The 22,105-nt window shown below is 44.8% G+C and overlaps 1 long non-coding RNA gene across 1 annotated transcript in view; it reads left to right on the forward strand.

Moving 5' to 3' along the window:
• LOC129384101 (uncharacterized) overlaps nucleotides 1–22,105 on the forward strand; it is a 75,350-nt gene that overhangs the window by 21,973 nt on the left and 31,272 nt on the right. The gene's annotated exons all lie outside the window — the stretch shown is intronic.

A 22,105-nucleotide genomic window follows, 5' to 3' on the forward strand; every position in this document is an offset into this window, starting at 1 on the left:
GATATCTGCAGCCGAGGCCATACGGAACCATTACGTGATGGCACCATAATTTGCTGTTAAACGTCTTTTGGAACACCCAGTGTTGGACGTAGCTGATAATCCCTCATTTCTCACTTCACAGCCCAATGTTTGCTTCGATACTTTGTATAATCAGCGATTTCGCTAAACTAATCATTTAGCATCAACAACATTGTTAGGGTAGAATGACTATTCCTAGCAATGTTTCTTTAGTTAGTTAAAGGGGATTTATTGGCATAAAAGCGACTTCGGCGTTGCTGCACAAGACGCGGGGTGTTAGAAAGTCAATGGTTGAAACAATAAAACCTGCATTACTTAAAGTGTGTTCAGAACGCCTGTACTTCATCTAAAAAATTTGCTACATCTGTAAGAGGCGCAAGTGAATCATCTCCCGAAATAAGAGGGCTATAGTGATACGAGCAGTAGGTATAGATCATGGACGTATTTGACTATGATATGACCAACATGTCTAACGAGTCTCGTAATGATCACAATTTTTTACAAATGACTAAAAGTGCTGAGTAGTGAGCTGTAATGACTAGTAATGGCCGAAATGACTTGTAATGACTAGTAATGACTACGAAATGACCAATAAGTCTAACGACAACTTGTAAGGACTACAATTCATTAGAAATGACTAAAAGTGCTTAGTAGTGAGTAGGAACGACTAATAAAGAATGAAATTACTTGTAATGACTACTAATGACTTGGATATGACCAACATGTCTAACGACTGCTTGTAATGACCAGAATTGATTACAAATGACTAAAAGTGCTTAGTAGTGAGCAGTAATGCCTAGTAAGGACTACAAAATGACAAATGTGTCTAGTGACAGCTTGTAACGACTGCAATTCATTATAAATGACTAAAACGCTTAGTAGTGAGCAGTGATGACGAATAATGAATGAAATGACTCGTTATGACTACTAATGGCTATGATATGACCAACATGTCTAACGACAGCTTGTAATGACCACAATGTATTACAAATTACTAAAAGGTCTCAGTAGTGAGCACTTATGACTAATAATGACTGAAATGATATGTAATGACTAGTAATGACTAAGAAATGACCAATATGTCTAACGACAGCTTGTAACGACTACAATTCATTAGAAACGCCTAAAGTTGCTTATTAGTAAGCAGTGATGATTAACAATGACTGAAGGGACTTGTAATGAACACTAATGACTATGATGACCGACATGTCTAATGACGGCTTGTTACGAACACAATTGAGTAGAAATGACTAAAATCACTTAGTAGTTGCAGTAATCTCTAATAGTGACTGAAATGACTTGTAATGGCTACTAATGTCTAAGATATGACCAACATGTCTAATGACAGCTTGTAATGACCGCATTTGATTACAAATGACTAAAAGTGTTTAGTAGTGAGCAGTAATGACTAATATCTGAAATGACTTGTAATGACTAGTAATGACTACGAAATGACCAGTATGTCTAATGGCAACTTGTAACGACTACAATTCATTAGAAATACTAAATACGCTTAGTAATGAGCAATGATGACTAATAATGACTGAAATGACTTGTAGTGACTACTCATGACTAGGATATGACCGACATGTCTAACAACAGCCTGTAATGGCCACGATTGATTACAAATGACTAAATGTGCATAGTAGTGAGGAGTAATGACTAGTAATGACTACGAAATGATCAATATGTCTAACGACAACTTGTAATGACTACGATTCATTAGAAATGACTAAAAACGCTTAGTAGTGAGCAGTAATGACTCCTAATGACTTAAATGACTTGTAATGACTGCTAATGACTATGATATGACAAACATGTATAACAATGGCTTGTAATGACCACAATTGATTACAAATGACTATAAGTGCTTAGTAGTGAGCAGTAGTGACTAATAATGATAGAAATGACTTGTAATGACTAGCAATGACTACGAAATGACCAATATGTCTAACGACAACTTGTAACGATTACAATTAATTAGAAATGACTAAAAAGCTTAGTAGTGAGCAGTAATGGCAATATAGACTGAAATGACTTGTAATGACTACAAATGACTAAGATATGACTAACATGTCTAACGACGGCTTGTAATGACCACAATTTATTAGAAGTGACTTAAATGCTTAGTAGTGAGCAGTAATGACTAAAACAAAGAAGAAACTTGTGTTCCTTTTAACTGGTAGGACACATTGGTGCATCTTGAGCACTCTGGATGTAAGGTCGTTTGATAAAAGACCACAGCGACAGTTCTTTCAGTTTAGAAACGAAAGCTTGTTCGGTTGCCCAATGTGTTTGTTTAAAGGGACACTAAAGTGAAAAATGATTTCTTCTGCATCAGTAAATTACCGTTCTACAACACCAAAAACACCACTCTTACAACGATAATACGTTTGGTAAGCCAGAAAAATCGCAAGAACGAAATACGGGTGGCGACGCCTACTTGAGTTCCCGCACCTGGGGGCTGTGACGTCATGGATTTTGATGGCATCTTCTAGGGCCTACTAATTATAAATAGCGGTACAGATTGACTACATTGTGTTCTAAAGAAACCAAATAATAAACATGGCAAATTTCGGGAACCTTTATTCAGCCAGCGCGGCCCAAATGCGAAAACATACTTTGGAATCCCTGACGTCACGCTCACGTACCGGCGCTGGAGTTTCGGCGCGAAATTCAAATACTGATACTTTGACCTTCATTTTCTCATCGAATAATCAAACTATTTTCTTGAAATGACTGCCTGCAGGGTTCTCAAACAATTCTCCATTAGTCTAAACTGATTTATTGTTTCCCTTTAGTGTCCCTTTAATGTGATTTTAATTCGTCTTTCGCAGGTTACTATGCTCCATCCTCGGCATGCAGTTGGGAGATTATCAATTTATGATGAATTCGTGAGAGAATATGGAATTATTCTACTTACGGAGTTCATTTTCACGTCGAACAGAGTATGCATCCCTGGTGCACACCCTTTTCCTGGGCGAAAATGCGTAAAAACGCTGTATCCAGGCGGACTTGAAATGTTCGATCAGGTAGGATGTCGGGTAGAGATTTGGGCATTTTTCCACGGATCCCTTGATCCACCAGATCTCTGAATATGCCAAATCTCCAAGTAGTGTCGCACGCCTTTTTCATGTAAAAAAGAAAAAAAAAAGAACTAACGCAGTGCTGTTTATGTAGAAAAGCATTCCGTATTTTATTTTCTAGTCGGACAAGCTGTTCAATTGTTGAGCAGTTCTCTTTATAACCGCATCGGTGAATGTCTAGTATATGTTGTTTTTGAAGAGTGTATGTCAGCCTTGTATTTACGATTTTTTCGTCGTATTTTGCTGAACAGCTTATGAGGGAAATGTACCCGTAGCTGCTGGGAGATGTTGGCAGCTTTCCGGCTTTCAGGAAAGGTATTACAACTACGTTTTCCCATGATTTTGGTATTATCTCTGTATCCCATATTTGTTGAAAAATTCCAGTAGAGGTTTAACAGATGCAAGTTAAAGGTTCGAAAGCATTGAATAATGAATGCGCTCATGGCCAACTGCCGTTTTTTGCTAGTAGAATGTGCCCTGTTTATTTCTTGAAGTGCTAGCGGAGCATTGCAGGGTCCATTTGATGTCCCTATAATAGGCAATCTCTGTTTCTCTGCAGAGTTTTTGTATTTTAGAAATGTATCAGAGCAGTTCACTGAGCTGGAAACATTATAAAAGTGTTCACCTTGTATGTCAACTTGTTCTTCTAGTGTTATCTGTATGCCTGGAACTGTGAGTAAAGGTACTGTATATGATGAGTAGTGTGTGTGTGTTTGTGTGACTTCATTGAATAGCCTGTAAATTGATGGTTTGGGCCTAGTCTCCTTTAAACTTCCTGGGCTGATCCCACAACTTTCTGGATGTGACTGCACTATTGAGGACACATATTCTCACCATGATGACTTTGACGCATGCCTCCGAACATATCGCGCTTTCGCTTTAGCCTGTTTGAAGTTTATGAGGTTCCTATAGGTGGCGTACCTTCTCAGGATACCCAACGCCTTATTTGCTGTTTTATTGCTTGTGTACATTACGGTGTCCGCCATGGGTTTTGCTTCTTTCGCACAATGTTCGATAATTGAGGTATTGTCTTTTCTGCCGCTGCTATTAGGACTGTTGTGACTTTTTAATTCATTTAATCTATGTTGAGTTCTGGTGAAAAGGCATCTTCGAGTTTTGAGTTCTCCATAAATAAAGGCCAGTCCGCATGCTGTAACTTCGAATGACGTGGCTTAGAGTTTATGATAGGTAATGTGGATGATAGTTTGATGATTTCCGGCAAATGATCACTTCCATATGAAGTGTCGAGGACTTCTCGCTTGATATCTACTAAAAGAGAGTGTGAACAGAATGCTAAATCAAGACAGCAAAATTTAGGTGATGTAGGTAAAATAAATAAGTAGGTGCCCCTGAATTTAAAAGACAGATCTTAGAATAAAATATTCTATTAGTTATCATAATTTCTCAGTGTTATCACTTCCCCAACGAGTAAATTGGGCGTTAAAACCTTCTACAAATGTAAAAGAGTCCGGTAGCTACTCAATCAGCTATACAAGTTCTCACATGTTTAACTTTCGTGGGGTGGTATGTGCAAAGAACAGAATTTTATAGTTTTAAAACGGAGAATAGTGATGGCATCCGCTTCGGAAGGAGTATTCAATTTAACTTCTCGAGTGGGAGTGCCGCCTTTCACGACAACGGCAACTCCTCCAGACAGTCGGCTGGTGTTTTCCCGGTCTTTTCGAAAGACGGAAAAACCTATTAAAATATTTTGGTTTTTAGGGCCTAGGTTTGTTTCTTGTAAACAAAAGGCACCTGGGGAGAAGCTGTTTAGGATCTCTTTTATCTCACCTAGACAAGCAGTATGCCTCTGCAGTTCCGCTGTACAATAAAGGCCATGACAGTACAGAACTGAGAATATTTAAACAGAAATTGGTCCTTAAATGCAAACTATAGGGGAAAAATGTTTAACAAAGTCGACTGTAGATAAGAACAGTAACAGTTAGGTTACCTGTCCTTTTTTGGTGCGGTTAGTGGGAGTTTTTTGTCTGTCTGTCTTTCTGTAGTGGGAGTTTATCCTTCTTTGTGTGCTCGAACGAGTGCTAGAACTTCGGTGTCATGACACCGGTGTTTTGGCGTCGTCCTCCATCTCTCTCTCAGAAGCGCTTGAGGAGATGCGATTGATACTGGCGCACGTGCCTCACACCTTGATGTCCGTGTTGTCTTAAGGTCTTGCGGGACCGTGGTCCCCGGAGCCTTCGAAAGCTATCGCAACGGCTGCCACCACCAAGGGGGCGGGAGGAGCCACCGCAGGGTTACTGCTAGTAGACCCTGTAGTCTCGCGAGGCCTACGTTGCACTTCCCTCTGATGCGCCACATCGGCATAGCTGAGTTTAGGTAGGGGTGATAAAACGTTTCCTAGCTTCATGGAAGGATAATTTTTTACTGTAATTACAATGACTTCCTTTTCCTTTTTTCTAGATGGGACATGTCTGTGAGCAGACAGGGTTATCATTTAGGTAGTTTACGCAATGTAGAGAAGAATTACAGTTGTCTGATTCATGATCATTGGTACTGCATTTTGCACATGTTGCTTTGCCTCTGCAAAGAGAAGCATGGCCAAAGCTTTGAAACTTAAAGCATCGTCTCGGATGGAGAACGTACGGCCTGAAATTGGCCCAGACGTAGCCAGTCTCAAGGGAACTGGGTAATGGACTGGTGCAAATGTATAAATGACATGCTTCGTGGGAGCTCCTTGATCGTTTCGTCGAAGGATGATTCTTTGGATTTTTGTGACGCCTTGCTTCTGGAAAGCCTCAAGGAGTTTCTCATCACGCCCCAGCTCGTGTTTAATGAGCGGTGAGGTGAAATCGTGACTGATATATTACCGATACTGGTGAGATCTGAAAGCTTTTCTTCTTGCTCTTTCTCTTTCAGTCCTAGAAGTAGATCTCCACTAGATATTTTTCAAACCTTGTAGGCTAGTCAGAGTTGGTGTGTGAGGCTCTTTGCCACTAAAAATGGGGAAGGCTTCTTCGCAGAAGTGTTTCCTACGTTACATGTAACATGGTATTTTACACATGTTGGGGCGTTGCTTCGGAAAGTAAACTGAAATGTTGCATCAGTGCGCCCTCTTTTCTGAGGATAATCTGGTGAAGGGGGAAAGCTTCTTCAATAGAGTTCTCTTGAATATTCGGCAGTGGTGGTAGCCACCCACCACCGAGTCCAACGCGGGGACGCTGCTGGATTCGATAAACCCGCAGACGCCATCTATGCACAGCCACTTAACCTAATATATATACCTATGGCTGGATATAACATGCAGGGTTAATCCTTGGCACTATCAAAGTAGTGTCGCGAATTGAGAGGCTGCAGCGGAGCGCCACACCAGTGGGACCAGCGTAGCAGGCTCTTAGAACAGAGTAGTGCGTGCCGTGCTTGTGCCCCGAGCACGTGTCGCCCAACTTCATTTTCATCTCTTGCAGCGCCGACCGAGAATGCCGACCTTTAAGCGTGCGCGCTTTGTGGCGTCGGTGGGCGATATAGGGCCGTCCGCCCAGACGGAACGGCAAAATGTACTTGTCGACGAAGTGGAGACGGTGCTGTTTTGCTACGTTCAGGTCCGCAAATACGCCGGCAACATCCGCGGGGAGCTCCGTGGGAGGCGTCTCTGGGTAGGCCGGGTTGAGGCGGTCCAATGACACTACCTCTTCGCGACCATTCAATAGGATGGTGGTGGACTTTGACATCTTGTGGAGGACAAGGGAAGGCCCGACGTAGGAGGGTGTAAGAGATGCCCTTAGAGCGTCTCGTCTGAGAAAAATGTGGCTAGAAAGCGCAACGTGCGGATGCACAAAGATCCTATGGTCCGAACGAGGCGAGAGGGGGCGCAGTTGCTGAATGCAGTCCTGTAGGCATTGAATGTCCTGCAGCGGCTGGGGCGAGGTGTGCAGGGGAACGAAGTCTCCAGGGAGCCGCAGGGGTGCACCATAGACGAGTTCGACCGGAGAACAGACAAGGTCGCGACGAAGCACAGCGTGTAGGCCGAGAATCACCATTGGAAGGTGATCGACCTAGTGTTCCTGATCCAGGCTCGCAGTGATGGCTGGTGGTGCTAGCCGCTCAGCCATGCCATTGGCACAGGGATTATATGCGGTATGGTACGGCAGTGTTCTGCACCAAGCAGGCGGTTGAAGTAAGTGAAGAGGGTACAGCCAAATGGCCAGCTGCGATCAGGGGCCACGATGCTGAGGCAGCTGAATCGGGAAACCAATGCTGAAACGAAGGCCTTGGCGACCATTTCCGCAGTGATGTTCGGAATGGGCATGGAATGATGTTCGGAATAAGCAATGGCTTCGGGCCAGCGGGGGAAGTGGTCAATCACTGTTTGATTGTACCGGTAGTCGTGAGAGGGAGGAAGTGGTCCAACCAAATCAAGATGGATGTGGTCAAAGTGACAGCGAGGGGGCAAGAAAGACTGTGTGGGACGCTTCGTGTGGGGGGTCAGTTTCGTGGTCTGGCACGTGAAGCATGAGCGTGCCCACTGGCGAACATCGGTGTTAATGCTTGGACATTCCTAGCCCTGTGTAGCGAGGCGATGCGTGGCTCGGTTGCTGGGATGGCAGATGTCGTGACGGGATTACAACACCGCACGACAGAAGGCAGCCGGAATGAAGGGGTGAAGTTCTGCCGCTGACATGTTACACCAGAATGAACCAGACACAAAGAGGTGAGGAACGACTTGTAGACGGAGGGAACAGAATTGGTCACGCGGCGCTAGCAGTACAGGGTCTTGCACCTTCGTCCGAGCTAGACGTTCCGAGTCCAAAGTTGATGTAGAAGTGCTGAGGGATGTGAAGCGGCAGAGAGCATCAGCTGCCTCGTTTTCGGTGCCTTTGATGTGCCGGTTATCCGTAGTGAACTCCGATATATAGGCCAGTTGGCGGAGTTAACGTGCGACGTGCTTGGAAGGGTTTGTACGGAAGACATAAACCAGAGGCTTATGATCTGTTAGAGCATAAAATGGCTGGCCCTTCAAGAAGTGCCGGAAGTGCTGGATGGTGGAGCAGATAGCAAGCAGCTTGCGGCCAAAAAGGCTATAGCGAGTCCCAGCAGGTTGGAGCTTCCGAGAGAAAAAGGTCAGTGGACGCCACTCGGAGTGGATTTGATGCTGGCGAACAGCGTTGATGGCCACACTGAAAACATCCACCTTGATGCGATTAGGCACGTTTGTTCTCGGGTGGATGAAAAGCACCGAATAGCGGACGGCTTGTTTAGCAGACTTGAAAGCAGCTTGAGCTTTGGGAGAACAGGAAATTACGGATGAGGAACCCTTCGTCATGCGAAGGTCAGTCAATGGGTGCAGAAGCTCAGCGCAGTGCGGAATAAGGCGTCGGGAGAAATTCACTAGGCCAAGGAACTCACGCAGCTGGTGTAAGGTAGTGGGTGCTGGAAAGTCTTGCACGGCCTGGACGTGGGAGGGTAATGTACGAATTCCCAGCGCCGAGATGTGGTGTCCCTAAAGCTCGTGCTTGGAACACCCAAAGACGCATTTCCGGGGGTTGAAAACCAGGCCAAATGGTTCAAGGCATTGAAAGAGTTTCTGGATGTGACGCTCATGATCTTGTGGATTAGAACTTGCCACGGGGATGTCGCCGATGTAGGCAAATACTGCCGGGAGTCCGCGCGTTACGCCTGAAATGAATCCTTGGAACGTTTGAGCTGAGTAGCGTAGCCGAAAGGGCATGCGCACATACTCATACTGGTTGAAGGGTCTAGTAATGGGCGTCTTCGGGATATCGGCAAGCTGAATGAGGATTTGATGATAGGCATTGACAAGGTCCATTTTACTAAAAAGATTGCATCTTTCGACGTGCTATGTGAGATCTTGAATGCGTGAAAGGGGATAGCTTTCGGGGGTCGGGTTAGCGTTGAGCGCCCGGTAGCCGCCGCGCGGACGCCGGTCAGCCGGTTCTTTCTTGGCCACCAGATGAAGTGGGGAGATGGAACTGCTGGACGAAGGCCGAATAATACCCAGCTGGAGCATGTGGTCAAATTTCCGTTTAGAAATGGCCAGATGCTAGCCGTAGGGGCGGCGAGGACGAGCAGCGACGGGTGTGCCGCGCGTGACAATGTGGTGGGTTGCGCTTTGCTTGGGTGACTGATTTAAATTGCGGGCTTCGTCACCTCAGGACAGTCTTCCAAGGATTTAGATTTACGGGCATGGTGGAATTAGCGTCCGGATGTCAGTTGGAGCGACAGTCGGCCGAACTCTAGGAATGGAGAGTCGGATTTTGTGGTCAGTCAGGCGACGATGGCGCATGTTGACGTCGAGGTTGAAATGCGTCAGGAAATCAGAGCCGAGGATAGGCTGATTGACGGGAACAACGATGAAGACCCACTGGAACGTGCGCCGCAGGCGAAGGTCGAGTGTGAGGGACCGCAGACCATACGTGGCGATGGAGGTAGAGTGCGCCGCGTGGAGCGCAGGGCCAGGTGACTTAGAAGCCCAGTAGTGCTTGGAGGACGGCAGTACGCTGACCACGGCACCAGTGTCTACAAGGAAATGCAGGCCGGAAGTGCGATCCATGGCAATGAAAAGGTAGCCGGGTTGTAAGGCGAGGGCACATGCCGCCGTCTGTGATCTTGCACTGCATTTCCCGACCACTGGCATGGGGACTTGCACTGGCGGGCGCGGTGCTGCAAAGTGCGATGGTACTAGCAAATAGGCGACCGTCGAGGACTGCGCTAGTGGGGAGTACTCGGGGTAGAGAGACGGTGGCTGGGGCCTGTGGAGGAGTCGCGCTGGTCATGAGAGGACGTCTAAAGGGCGTTGATGGAGATGACGAGCTGGTCGATCGGGGACTCTAAGTGGGCAATGATAGAGGACTCCAGTGTTGAAAAGAGAGCGGCGATAGAAGGAGAATTCGCGTCGTGGTCTCGACCAGCGAGCTGGCCTAGGTGGTCGAGGGTCAAATCTCCTGCAGCCCCAAGACAAGTCGGGTGGACTTTGGCAAAAGCTGCAGGAAGAGCTCCTTCAACAGTGCAGCATTCGTGTCGACACTGCTTGAGCCCAGGAGCCGTCGCATGCTGTTGTGCAGCTGGGAAGGGCGGCGATCTCCAAGCTCCTCGGAGGTGAGCTTGGAGGTGCTAGAGGCGCGCACTCTCAGACGCCTTGGTGAGGTCCAAAATACTTTGCTTCAGTTGCTGGTACGGGGCAACCCCCAAAGGGGCAACGATGACGTCTGCCACCTCGTGAGCAACCTCAGTAGACAGGTTGCCAAGTAAGTGGCGATACCGAGAAGTCTCCGAGGTAATGTGGCGTAGATCGAAAGAGGTTTCTACCTAGGTGAACCAAACCTATGGGTCCTTTCGCCTTAATGTGGCCAGGCGGAGCCGTAGAGCTGCGACCTCCTGTGCAAGCGAGCTAGAATCAGGCGGAAGGTTTCCTGAGGGTGGTAGGTTGCTGGGGTCGGCCATAACGCAGTCCTGAGTCACCAATGTTGCGAACCGAGAGGTTGGCGCGGAGCGTCAGAACCAGAGGAACAGGGTAGCGGGCTCTTAGAACGGACTGGTGTGTGCCGTGCTTGCGCCGCAAGCACGCGCTGCCCAAATTTGTTTTCATCTCTTGCAGTGCCGATCTGGAGCGCCGACCCTTAGCGCCCGCGCGTAGCGGCGTCGGTGGGCACTAGAGTAGGAAGTAGATGGAAGAAAAAAGAGGAAAGATTGAAAGTAAGAGACAAAAACGAAGTTTGATGTGGAGGACAGGAAGACGCAACTACCGATTTCCCTCGGTTGGGTCGGTCCGAGGGTGCCGTCTGTGTGAAGCCGTGGCCAAAGTGGTGTGTTGCCTCCACCAAGGGGCCTTAACGGTCCAAACACTCAGCACCGGCTCAACCCCCGGGTCCCCTTTTCCCTGGACAAGGCGTGTCCACAGTTAGACTAAGTAGGGCCCCACCCTCGTGTGCTCGCGTACGGTGTGTCGCGTACCGTGTGTCGCAACACACCAAACGGCTGCTGATGCAGGTACTATTTATATTAGTGTATACCGTATAAACCCGTGTAAAGACTGCATCCGTGTAAGTTGAGGGTGCCTCAACTTGGCAGCCCAAAATGTGGAGAAAAAAAATTTCAACGACGAAGCAATCGCGTTCGGCGCCCCAATGCCGTGTGCACACATCGGCGAATTTTCGCGCGCTGCTTACTTCCGCGTGTCGCTACTAGATGGCGAGAGGCAGGGTGTGCGCAAGTCGCCGACTGTGCCGGCGCCATTTCGGGCAAAAAGGTTCGGTCTCGCGTAAGCAAAAATTTTCGCAAGAATCGCGAAACAATTTTACTCTAGAGTAACAAATAAAGGTCAGTGTGATAATTTAAGGTATACGTTTATGGTTGTTTGTTTGCTGAGCTTTACCATAAAGGAACTCAGAGTTTGTGAGAGAAGCTACAACCCACGAAACGTAAAATCTTTTAAAAACGTCTCGTAACAGCTACAAACGGCTTGGACGACTTGGTCTACGGGAAGAATAATAATAGGTATTTTTCTAAACACAACCTAGGTGCCTGAAAGGCGCTACTAGATAATTATCGGCGGTGACCGCCCACTACTGGTGTCACCGAAGCCTACTTTGGTAAACGCATTCAGAACGTGTAGCTCAAGAACTTTTTTAGATGTGTTGTCTAAAACTGTATAAAATGCGAAATGGCATATTAAAAGTGTGTTGACCGTCGGCGTTGATTAACAAAAGAGGCCATGAAGAAAACGACCTCACATAAGCGACATAATATGCTGGTGATACTGGAACTTAGTTTTGATCGACAATAAGGGGTAATTTATTGTTTTCATCCCAGGGCTTGCACACGACACCTCGAAACTAGGGTGCCTCGGTGCCCACTTTCCTGGCATTGAGGCGGCCTGCTCTAAACCATTCTTCCATACTCGCACAGCAGGGGCTGACAGCAGGAGCGACACACCGGGGCCAAATTACTATGTCAGTGCACTGCGATTAGCTGACTAGCTTCGGCGGTAGCCAAACAGGCTATAAATTTGTCCGGTACCTTGTTCCATGCTGGCAACACTGGGGGGCAAAAAATGTTTTGAAAAGGACATCCGCTGGCGCACTCAACGTCTCGTTGTCTAGATCGTGGGATTGGTTGGGTACGTTATGATAGTTGTGTGCTCTTCTCAGCTGTTATGTGCAGTTATTGGGTATTAATTGGCGTCGTTAGGTTTGCTTATGTTGCTTGCCGTATGTTTTGCATTAGTGCTTCGAGACATCGGCTGTATTGTGCGTTTTCGCCGGCGGCTGACTACCACAATGGCGTGATCTGCGCTCATCGCCTGCGTTGTGATCGATGCCTCTTTGTACGTCGCACGTTTGCCTAACACTTTTTACGGTAAGTGAAATGTTTGAACTTGATATTTCGTTAGTATTGTTTGATTTTTTTAGCTGTGTCATAACTAAAACGTTTTTAAAAAATATTATCTCTACATGAATTCTGCTTGTTTATGGTTAACGTAGCACGAAACGACCAGAGGGAGTGAATTCGAGGGTCGCGCTCGCCGTAACCATAAACCAGACTGAACTCGCCCTAATTTGTCTCATTTCGTTCTTTTATGGCGTACAGCTTTGCGTGCTTGCGTGTTCTAGCGTTCGCGCTTCATAGCAATAGAAGAAAATAACTCGAATTATTACTTGTGTCGTACCATGTCAAATGAATTGGTCGTTGACGTAAGAATTGCGCCGGTGCTTTGGTCCGAATAAGCTGTATGCAAACTTGCAGTAAGGTGCCTCATCTGTGATTGAACCCAGGAACTGTTTGCCGTCTATTAATTAACTACTGTGGTTTACTTCATCTGTACTTGCGAATCTGTTTTTCAGCTGACTCGATGCTCCCTTATTTCGTCCTTTTCACTGTATAAGTGGCGCGTGCTACATATTTTTTCGGTTGGTACTACCTGGATGATGGGACGTCATCTTTATGATCAGCGTAGGTCAATGTACTTTCTCTGGTCCTCGCTGTGCTTTGTATATGGGTTAAGACTAGGAATAACTTTATGCTAACATTGCTAGTTGGCCTTTTACAAACAGGCAGTTTTTTGCACTGAGCCCTAATGAAATGCCCCCATTTTCTCTGTTCTTAAGCACAGTTCTGTAGAGATAGTTTACTTCTGCTGCTATACCTAATTTCCAAGTCATAAAATCTTAAAAGCTGTAAGTAGTCAATACTGCATAAGAACTCTCAAAATAACTCTGTTGTGTCACCATTCGCAAGTATTCCAGATGTGAGCAAAATGTCGCTAGAAGAGTGTACGTTGTAGCTGGCTTTCCTGTGGCACAAATGTATTTCAGTCAGCACGAAAAAGTTCTCTATTCTAAAATGTTCTGCGTGACCTACTTCTTTACAGTAAATTACTGTACAGCATCAGCAAGAAGCCTGGCCTCAGTGGCTTGCGTGTGCTGTAGTGTGTGTGCCTTGTTGCTACGAGTGATGGAAAATGGGTCAGGACTTTCATGCAAGAACGAGCGTTGATTTGGCTTTACCTCCATTGCCACTGTGTTGACGCCTGCCGAATAAATCCCCTCTGGTAAGTTGTGCAGACCGTTTTTCGGTCTTATTGCAGCTTCGTTCAATTTGCTTACACCACTGTTATCCTGTTTATGGCGGCGTAGAAGAAGTGCAGTAACTGTGCACCTAATTTCGCCTTCTGAGGCATAAATACATCCCTGCGATTGCGTAGACACAGCAGACGTGCGTATGTGGGGTTTCAATGGTGCTTTTTGCACCCGTTAGCTGTGTGGTCTGTTCTTCTGCTTCTTTGCATCTGTACGTCGGCACCAAGTTGGCACCGACACTAAAGACGGTGCAGCGAAATCGTGAACCAGCCATGCACTTTTCCTGCAGCTTTTTAAACGACCGGCATGGTCTAGAGGATGCCATTGCTGCACCACTGAGACAAATCGCGCGTACCTTGTGAACTGGTTGAGATGGTGCTGATGAATCGAACAGACCTTGCGAGGGTGCTGTGAAAAGATACATGTGCGCAGGTGCACACATCTAAGATATGGATTCTCTTGTGGAACATTTACATGTAGAAGAGGCATGATGCTGTGGGTTCCATCAGTATGCGGAGTGGCTGAGAAATTTTTTTATAGTTCTAAATCTCCCGGTAATGTTTTTCGTCATCTATATCAATGATATAAATTATAGGAGTTACCAAAATTTAGTTGCTTATTTGCCTTAGTCCCCTGATTAGGCTCCCACGTTTGACCTTTTAATTGTTGTGCAATCATTCAGCCCGGGCTATCACTTGAATACAGTTTTTGGTGTACAGCGGCTTCTCAATAGTTATATAAATAATGTAGGTTGTAAGAATTACCTGAGGCTATATATGCACTGATGATTTTGCTACTTTATAAATTACTTTGCACTTTCTAACGGAAGCAAAAAGTAATCGCTGCCAAGACAGGGGGCAAAATTTTTGTTTTATCACCTAATGAAGTACTTTCAATTTTGTATGACGTATAATATAGTGTGACACCTTACTGGTTATGGACTTGAGCCAATTAGTGTCAGCTGGAAATTATATCAAAGGAAGTTAGTGACCCAGAATACAGCCTTAAAGGATTGCTTTGATATACTTTATCGCTAGTACTTTGTATGGTACCTGCTTGCTCTATATTATGGCATGTTTAAGTGTGAATTAAAGGTAAGAACTTGTCAGCGCAAAATGTCGAAGTAATAAAGTGCTATTTATAAAACTTTTATAAAGGATTTACAGTGCTAGAAGCCCATCGTGTACCAAAAATCAACAAAATCTGTCTGGAAGATTTTTCTTAGGCCTTGATGGGGGGGGGGGGGGTTAAGGAAAAGGGGTGCTTAAATTTGTTTTTAATGCAAGTCAAACGTCTTGCTTGGCATATATTGCTAATCGAACTTCCAGATTGCACATTTTTATTTCCTCTCGCTTTTTTTTTTTGCCTGCGTGCGGATTTTGTTTGACAATGTCTACAAGAACCTTCACAGGAGGCCTACGAGAGAAATATTTTGTGGGCAACCAGGGCTCTCCTACTAAGGGGAATTTTCCAGGCATGCTGACCTGCTACAGCTAAAATAGCAATCATCTTCAAGGTGCGTGTGCCGCCACGCTTGCTTTTATTTGTCACTCTTATTAATTGCACTTTCTGGATCTTTTCGAATTTACTACGCAATAATGTTTGACTCTGTCACGTCGTGTGAGGTAGATGTCTGGCTGCATTTCAGCCTACGTTAATGCTTTGTTCAATACACTGCATGAGGAGGTAATCTGTACAGTTGTGTCAAAAAATATTGTAACAACATATTCTGATTTATGTTTCGGTTCCGGTGACGTGCCGAATGGTATGGAATTCTCTAATTTTATTAAAGCGCCTTTCTGATGTTATAGACCCTCCTGTTACACTTATGTATTAAGGCCCATATGTATCTTTATGATCTGCAAATAGGCTTAAAAAGTGCGTAGCGATCTGTTCTGAAAAATCTGAGCTTTGACAGCAACCCGTTCTGTCGGGGAACGTGAGAAGTACCAACCATGTAATACAATATTTCGGAACCTTTCGACTGTTTGTTTTGTTCTTGGATTTCCGCCCGGGATGGCGTCACAATTAAATAAATATCAGCATGTAGGCCCGTTTCGTCAAGCTACTGCAAAATAAACTTTTAAGATGTGTTGTCCATGAGCTATTCTTTGTAGTATTCAGGTTGGTCACTTTTCAACTTCACACTTATAGGCACACTTTCTCTCACAAAGAATGCCTTTTTCGTACATACAAGATATAAAGCTATAAGATTACTCGGCGTTGAGAGCGAACTTGATGAACAGGCGATGTCCGAGGGGAGCTCACGCATCCTCTCATCAGTGTGCCGACAGGATTGGTTCACGGCGCGTTCATTCCATTTAGAATGCGGTGACACAGTAATGGCGATGCGTATCGACGAGCCGCTCACTGAATTTTTTACCATGCGTTTCGTCTTTCTTATTCTTCCTACCGGGAATGTTGTTTGTACAAACGAAGAATCCTTTCTGTGGCTGTCACTCACAGCGTTCCAACGCTTAAAACGAGACTGCGTAGTGCTGAGCGATGCGTTGACCGAGTGGCTTGTGTGATTGCTTCGCCGCACGTACTCTAAGCTGCGAAACATGCTCGCTTTAATCCAACTGTCGTGATGTGTAGGGCACCGCCGGAATTTTAGTTTCAGTGTGAGCGATGTTTTTTGCGCTGCTTTCTGGGTTTTGTTGGGGCACCGGTGTCATGGTTGATGGGGGGGCGCGGAGTGCACCGACATTCACGTGGAATCTATTCCCTGCGTCAGCCAAGATCGTGGATCGCTGTTCTATGTCATCACTGCAGAGGTGAGTAAAAACACTTTCCTCTCTCATTATTAATATTCGTGCGCACGATTGTCCAGGAAAATTATAATCAGTGTTACACCATAGCAGGCACGGCTATACCTAGGGTAGAGCTACTTGGGTTATCTCACCGTTCGCATTCGCGGCAAAAATAGTGCGTCAAAGATTGTTCGCCAGAAAACGGAAGCACGAAAGTTCACAAATGATAAGCAGTTTCACGTACCTTTACGTCAAGAAGTCGCAGTTGCAATACATGAAGGAGTCTTTACTTAGAAAGCGTCGACGATAAAAAATAACCGATTGTACTGTAAGATTTCCATGACTGCACTACTTGCTAACTTCCGCGGCGTCGTCTATTTTGTGTGAAATGGGGTGTGAACAGCTAACATAATTTCACGTTTGATCTGCTAACGAAAGGCTGTAATTGTGGGACGGCGGAGAAACCGACGTACCTGTAACTTTTATTTAGTGGCTTTCGCGCCTAGCATTGATAGCCGTAAAATGAGAGCGTCATTTTTGATTACGAAAGCTCGCATAATATGCGGATACGTACACAGTGGCAGAAAGCTTGGAGGAGTGAAGTACGCAGGAAAATTGGCTAATTACAACGGACGAATTTTTGTGTGTGTGCAGACTTGCTGACTTGTGTCAATACTGCTAGTGCGTGCGCATTCTGCCACGTTGCCCATAGGGCCCGCTAAGTGCTATGTTGTGACGCTTCGATAATGTCGTTTGTTGCCGAGAGTGCTGTTACTTCTGCATTTTGGTAGTCCCGGACACTAGAACACTTCATACCATAAGTTTGGCTCTGCAGCTCTACCAACAATGAAGCTTCCTTTCAAATATACCCGTATGTGTAATAAAAACCACTATTGCCTGTTGATTCGCTATTTCGGCTCCGGTGATTTATTAGCCTCTTATAGCAATAGGACCCTCAGCTGCCAGGCGGACTCCAAATACTATTTATGCACATGTTTGGACAGGCTTCAGAAATAGGATTTCTTAAACTTCCGTTTCAAATTTTAATTGTGCACTTGGATGCTATAACGTTTCAGAAACAGGAGGCAAGTGTTGTTTAGTAATATGTTTACGTTAGCCTGCAAGCTCATTGATACGCACTGGTTTCAGCGCGGAAGCGCTAGGGACAGGCAGAATATAAACCATTGTACTCTGTCCATGGTGCTCTTGCGATGAAACCACGGTGCACTCTCAAACAACGCAGCAACTAGAGGGCTTGTATTTCTTCTCATTGATAGTGTGAGTTCAATAGAATATGCAAAAATTTTGTTTAATTTACCCTGGCGAAATCCAGATATGTAGCTGTTCTAGTGAAAATTTTAACTTTATTTCGTTGAATATAGCGTTCGTAACTTAGGATGCGCAATCTTTTTGCAGGTTCTTGCAGCTTTCATCTGTTCCTTGAGTGTTGTGTAATGTGCACGTTAAGTTACCAAGTTTGTAACGCTGCAAAAGATATCGGTAATGCCATTGCAAGCCAAGTGCTTGTCCGGTCTTCATGTATCTAAATAACTTTTATTCCGGCATCCAGGATCCATATACAGAATGTTTGCAGCTCATGTGTTGTGAAGCATCTGAGAGTCAGAAGCAGAACTTCCATTCCTGTTATTGCCATTTCGATGCCCTTAAGTCTCATCGATCCGTGTTTAGAACGAACAGGCGCTTAAATATTTACAATCCTTATAGTTCTTTTGTATATGTAGATTTTAGAGATAAAGTGCCTGTCGTGCGGAAACTCGGAGCGTGCTTGAGTCCCTGGATATCACGCATATCGCGCGCCAAGCATGCTTGAAGTCCATGACGCTACATTCATCCACAATTGTTACTTTTGTCGCGTTCGAAAGTTAGATGCACATCGATCTGAGGGGGTACTTGAGCTGCTCATACACCATGTGTGTGAAAAATATGGAAAATTTATTACTTGTGGAAGTCTTCAGTGCACTCTGGGTATGCTTTTGCGGACGTAGTACATGCTCTGACGGCACCTCTGTTCAACTTACGAAGGCGGCATTGCTCGCAGCTTGCTACTATAGGAGCAAATGTTTTGAAGACGACGCAGTTTGCATGTAAAATATTTAGACGCCTGATAAGGCTGTGCTAAATAAAAAAACAACATATCTAAGCATGCTATTCAGAAGTCTGTTCTCAGCGTTCTATTTTTGTGACTGATTTTGTTTTATACTATGCGAAAGTACAACGAATTATGATCTGGCTGAATTCGTCAGTCGTATACAAGGTAATGTTTGTCTGCTCAAGCAGGCAAGTTCACTTAAGTTTGTCGTAGAGGACCAATTCGTGCTTTCCTTTACTATATACGCAAGTATTACTGTATAGCGATAATTAACACAAATGTGTAGAGACCATTTGGAAGAACTTTCTTTGTTATCATTTTATTTAGACTCAATGATATGGGAACTTCAGACTGATCAGACTCGTGTGGCGTGTCAAATTTAGTTACGCTTATGAAAAACATCCATACGTGCAGGATACTTGAATTGTGTATGCGTTGTTTTTTTTCGATTTCATCCTGTTTATGCTTCCATGTGTGTTTCAGTGCTTGTAGGTTCTTGCCTCCAACTTTTTGTGCTATCTCATTATTGAACTTTATTTATAGCACAGCTTAGAAAATTATTTATATTGCCACGGCTTTGTAAATGCCCCTCGTAACGGGCGTTCGACGTAAGTGCTGTGATATGTATAGACTGGAATAATATATGAAGACTGGCATGTCGACGGTATAACCGAGCGACCGTTATCGTGACTTGTTGCTATCAAAGGCGTCCATGAATTTTGGATGTAAATGTTTTTATATCTGCAGCTGCTTTAAATTTCACATGAAAAGTCATGAGCCATTCCACTCTGTGGAGTTGGTTGACCGGCGAAACTGTTTAGCGCACGACATGGAGGTGACACATAATTTTGAACTAAGATACGAACTCATTTATTGTCTTGATCGATGGTTATTATTTCACTCGCAATTGCAATCACATTTTTTGATAATGTCAAATCGATGCACGTACGCCACTGGGTGGTCGGTTTGGCCCGATTGGTGTGGCATCGCAAGGGATATGTCTGCAACACGGAACGCGTAAACCGCTCCCTGTTCGGTACCGACACATCCACATTGAAATCACCGACAACGACAACAGGGGTAGTGTCATCCAACGATAACAACGTGAGTAGCCATGAACCTTACGGGACTATGAGTCCTTCCATTTTTTGCTTGCTTACGGGGGTATTGAGCTATTGCTTACGGGGGTTTGAGCCATTGATGATGAAAGTTTTCAACATGCGCTTTTTGTGTTGTATGCGTGATTAGTAAGAATTTAAGCACTGTTCGCTTAAATTTGCTGAGTGCTTGTAGCCTCTGCTTTACGGGTCTATGAGCCATTCCATTTTTTTGCTTGCTAGGCGGGTATGAGCTATTGCTTACGGGGGTATGAGCCATTGATGATGACAGTTTTCGACATGCTGTTTTTATGTAGTATGCATGATTAGAAAGGACTTAAGCACTAAAAAATTTAAGCACTGTTCGCTTAACTTTGCTGAGTGCTTGTGGCCTCTGCTTTACGGGTCTATGAGCCATTGCATTTTTTGCTTGCTTACGGGGGTATGAGCCATTGATGATGACAGCTTTCGACATGCTGTTTTTTATGTAGTATGCGGGATTAGAAAGAACTTAAGCACTAAAAAATTTAAGCACTGTTCGCTTAACTTTGCTGAGTGCTTGTGGCCTCTGCTTTACGGGTCTATGAGCCATTCCATTATTTGCTTGCTTACGGGGTATGAGCTATTGATGATGACAGTTTTCGAGATGCTGTTTTTTATGTAGTATGCGTGATTAGAAAGAACTTAAGCACCAAAGAATTTAAGCACTGTTCGCTTAACTTTGCTGAGTGCTTGCGGCCTCTGCTTTACGGGTCTATGTGCCATTCCATTTTTTGCTTGCATACGGGGGTATGAGCTATTGCTTACCGGAGTGTGAGCCATTGATGATGACAGTTCTCGACATGTTGCTTCTTTATGCTGTGTGCGTCATTAGAAAGAATTTCTGCACGAAAGGATTTAAGCACTGTTCGCTTAACTTTGCTGATTGCTTCTAGCCTCTGCTTTACAGGTCTATGAGCCATTGCCTTTTTGCTTGCTTACGGGGGTATGTGCCACTGATGATAACAGTTTTAGACTTGCTGTTTTTATGTTGTATGCGTGATTAGAAAGAATTTAAGCACTGTTCGCTTAACTTTACTGAGTGCTTGTAGCCTCTGCTTTACGGGTCTATGAGCCATTCAATTTTTTTCTTGCGTACGGGGGTATGAGCTATTTGTTACGGGAGTGTGAGCCATTGTGATGAGAGTTTTTGACATGCTGCTTCTTTATGTTGTATGCGTCATTAGAAAGAATTTAAGCACCAAATAATATAAGCACTGTTCGCTTAACTTTGCTGAGTGCTTGCAGCCTCTGCTTTACGGATCTATGAGCCATTGCATTTTTTGCTTGCTTACGGGACCATGAATGCTTACGGGGGTATGAGTCATTTATGATGATAGTTTTTGTTTCCGGAGAAAAAAAGGCACGGAAACCCTAGCAATATACAGCTTCGCTGTAATATTATCTGTCGAGCAGGTGAAAAGTGAAGTATTCTTATTTATGATGGGTATGTTTTCAGATACACTACTCCGGCCTTCTCGACGGAGAAATCCGTTGCGTTCCTGGCAGTACCAACACTTGGCTCAAGCGAGTAAAAGATTGAAGGCGCGTGGGGAGAGGAATTTGTTGAGAGCATCTTACTCGTAAGTGAACATTACTATTGAAAAATTGTGTTCAAGTTATGGTAAGTTGTGCAACGGCCTTGCATAAACTTATGAGCAGATGGTTGTCTACTAGCAAATGGTGACGGAATTCAGCACATATATTTTTGTTGCGTAGCGAGGATGTCCATGGGGGGGGGGGGGGGGGGGGGGCATGAAAGTGCCGCACTGCAGCGACCATGGGCGCACACCTCGATGCATTACTAATTTTATCTTAATTGAAACATCAACAGCTGCACGTTGTTGGTGAATATTGTTCTATCTTACCTCATGTCTAATTACCTTAGAAGTCGGTATCCGTATTTCATGTAATATGTGCATGTATTTCATGTATTACGAATGTATATGATGTGCAATATTATGTATGTACGGTATACATGTGTATATTTTGAATGAATGAAAGAATGTGATGCTGCCTGTGCCCAAATGAGGGATGGTGGACTTGTCAAGCTGTCCAATGGACAGATTCCCCCCCCCCCCCCCCATCTGTACCTTACAAGATCTGTACCTTACAAGATGGAAATAAACTTTCATTTCCTTTCATGTCATGTGCCATGTACGGCATCGCGATTTAACTGAAATCGCTATTGTAACCTCATCGATGATGTCAGGGTTCGTTTAGTGCTCCAGTTTTGTTCCGTATGCATGCAGCCTTCGTTTCTTGGCTCAGTGGAAGCGTTCTCGCAACACCCGTACGGCAGTCTCAGACAGCGGGCTTAGCAGACTTGTCTGATATATCCAGAAGCCCACACAAACACTAGTTAAACTTCCAAGCTTGTGATAAATAACCTTTTGTAGTTTAATGAAGAAGTTACGAGTTTAAAGCTTAGAACGACAGAAAGCTGAGC

The sequence above is a fragment of the Dermacentor andersoni genome, chromosome 9 (genome assembly GCF_023375885.2).
Source record: "Dermacentor andersoni chromosome 9, qqDerAnde1_hic_scaffold, whole genome shotgun sequence".
Lineage (NCBI taxonomy): Eukaryota > Metazoa > Arthropoda > Arachnida > Ixodida > Ixodidae > Dermacentor > Dermacentor andersoni.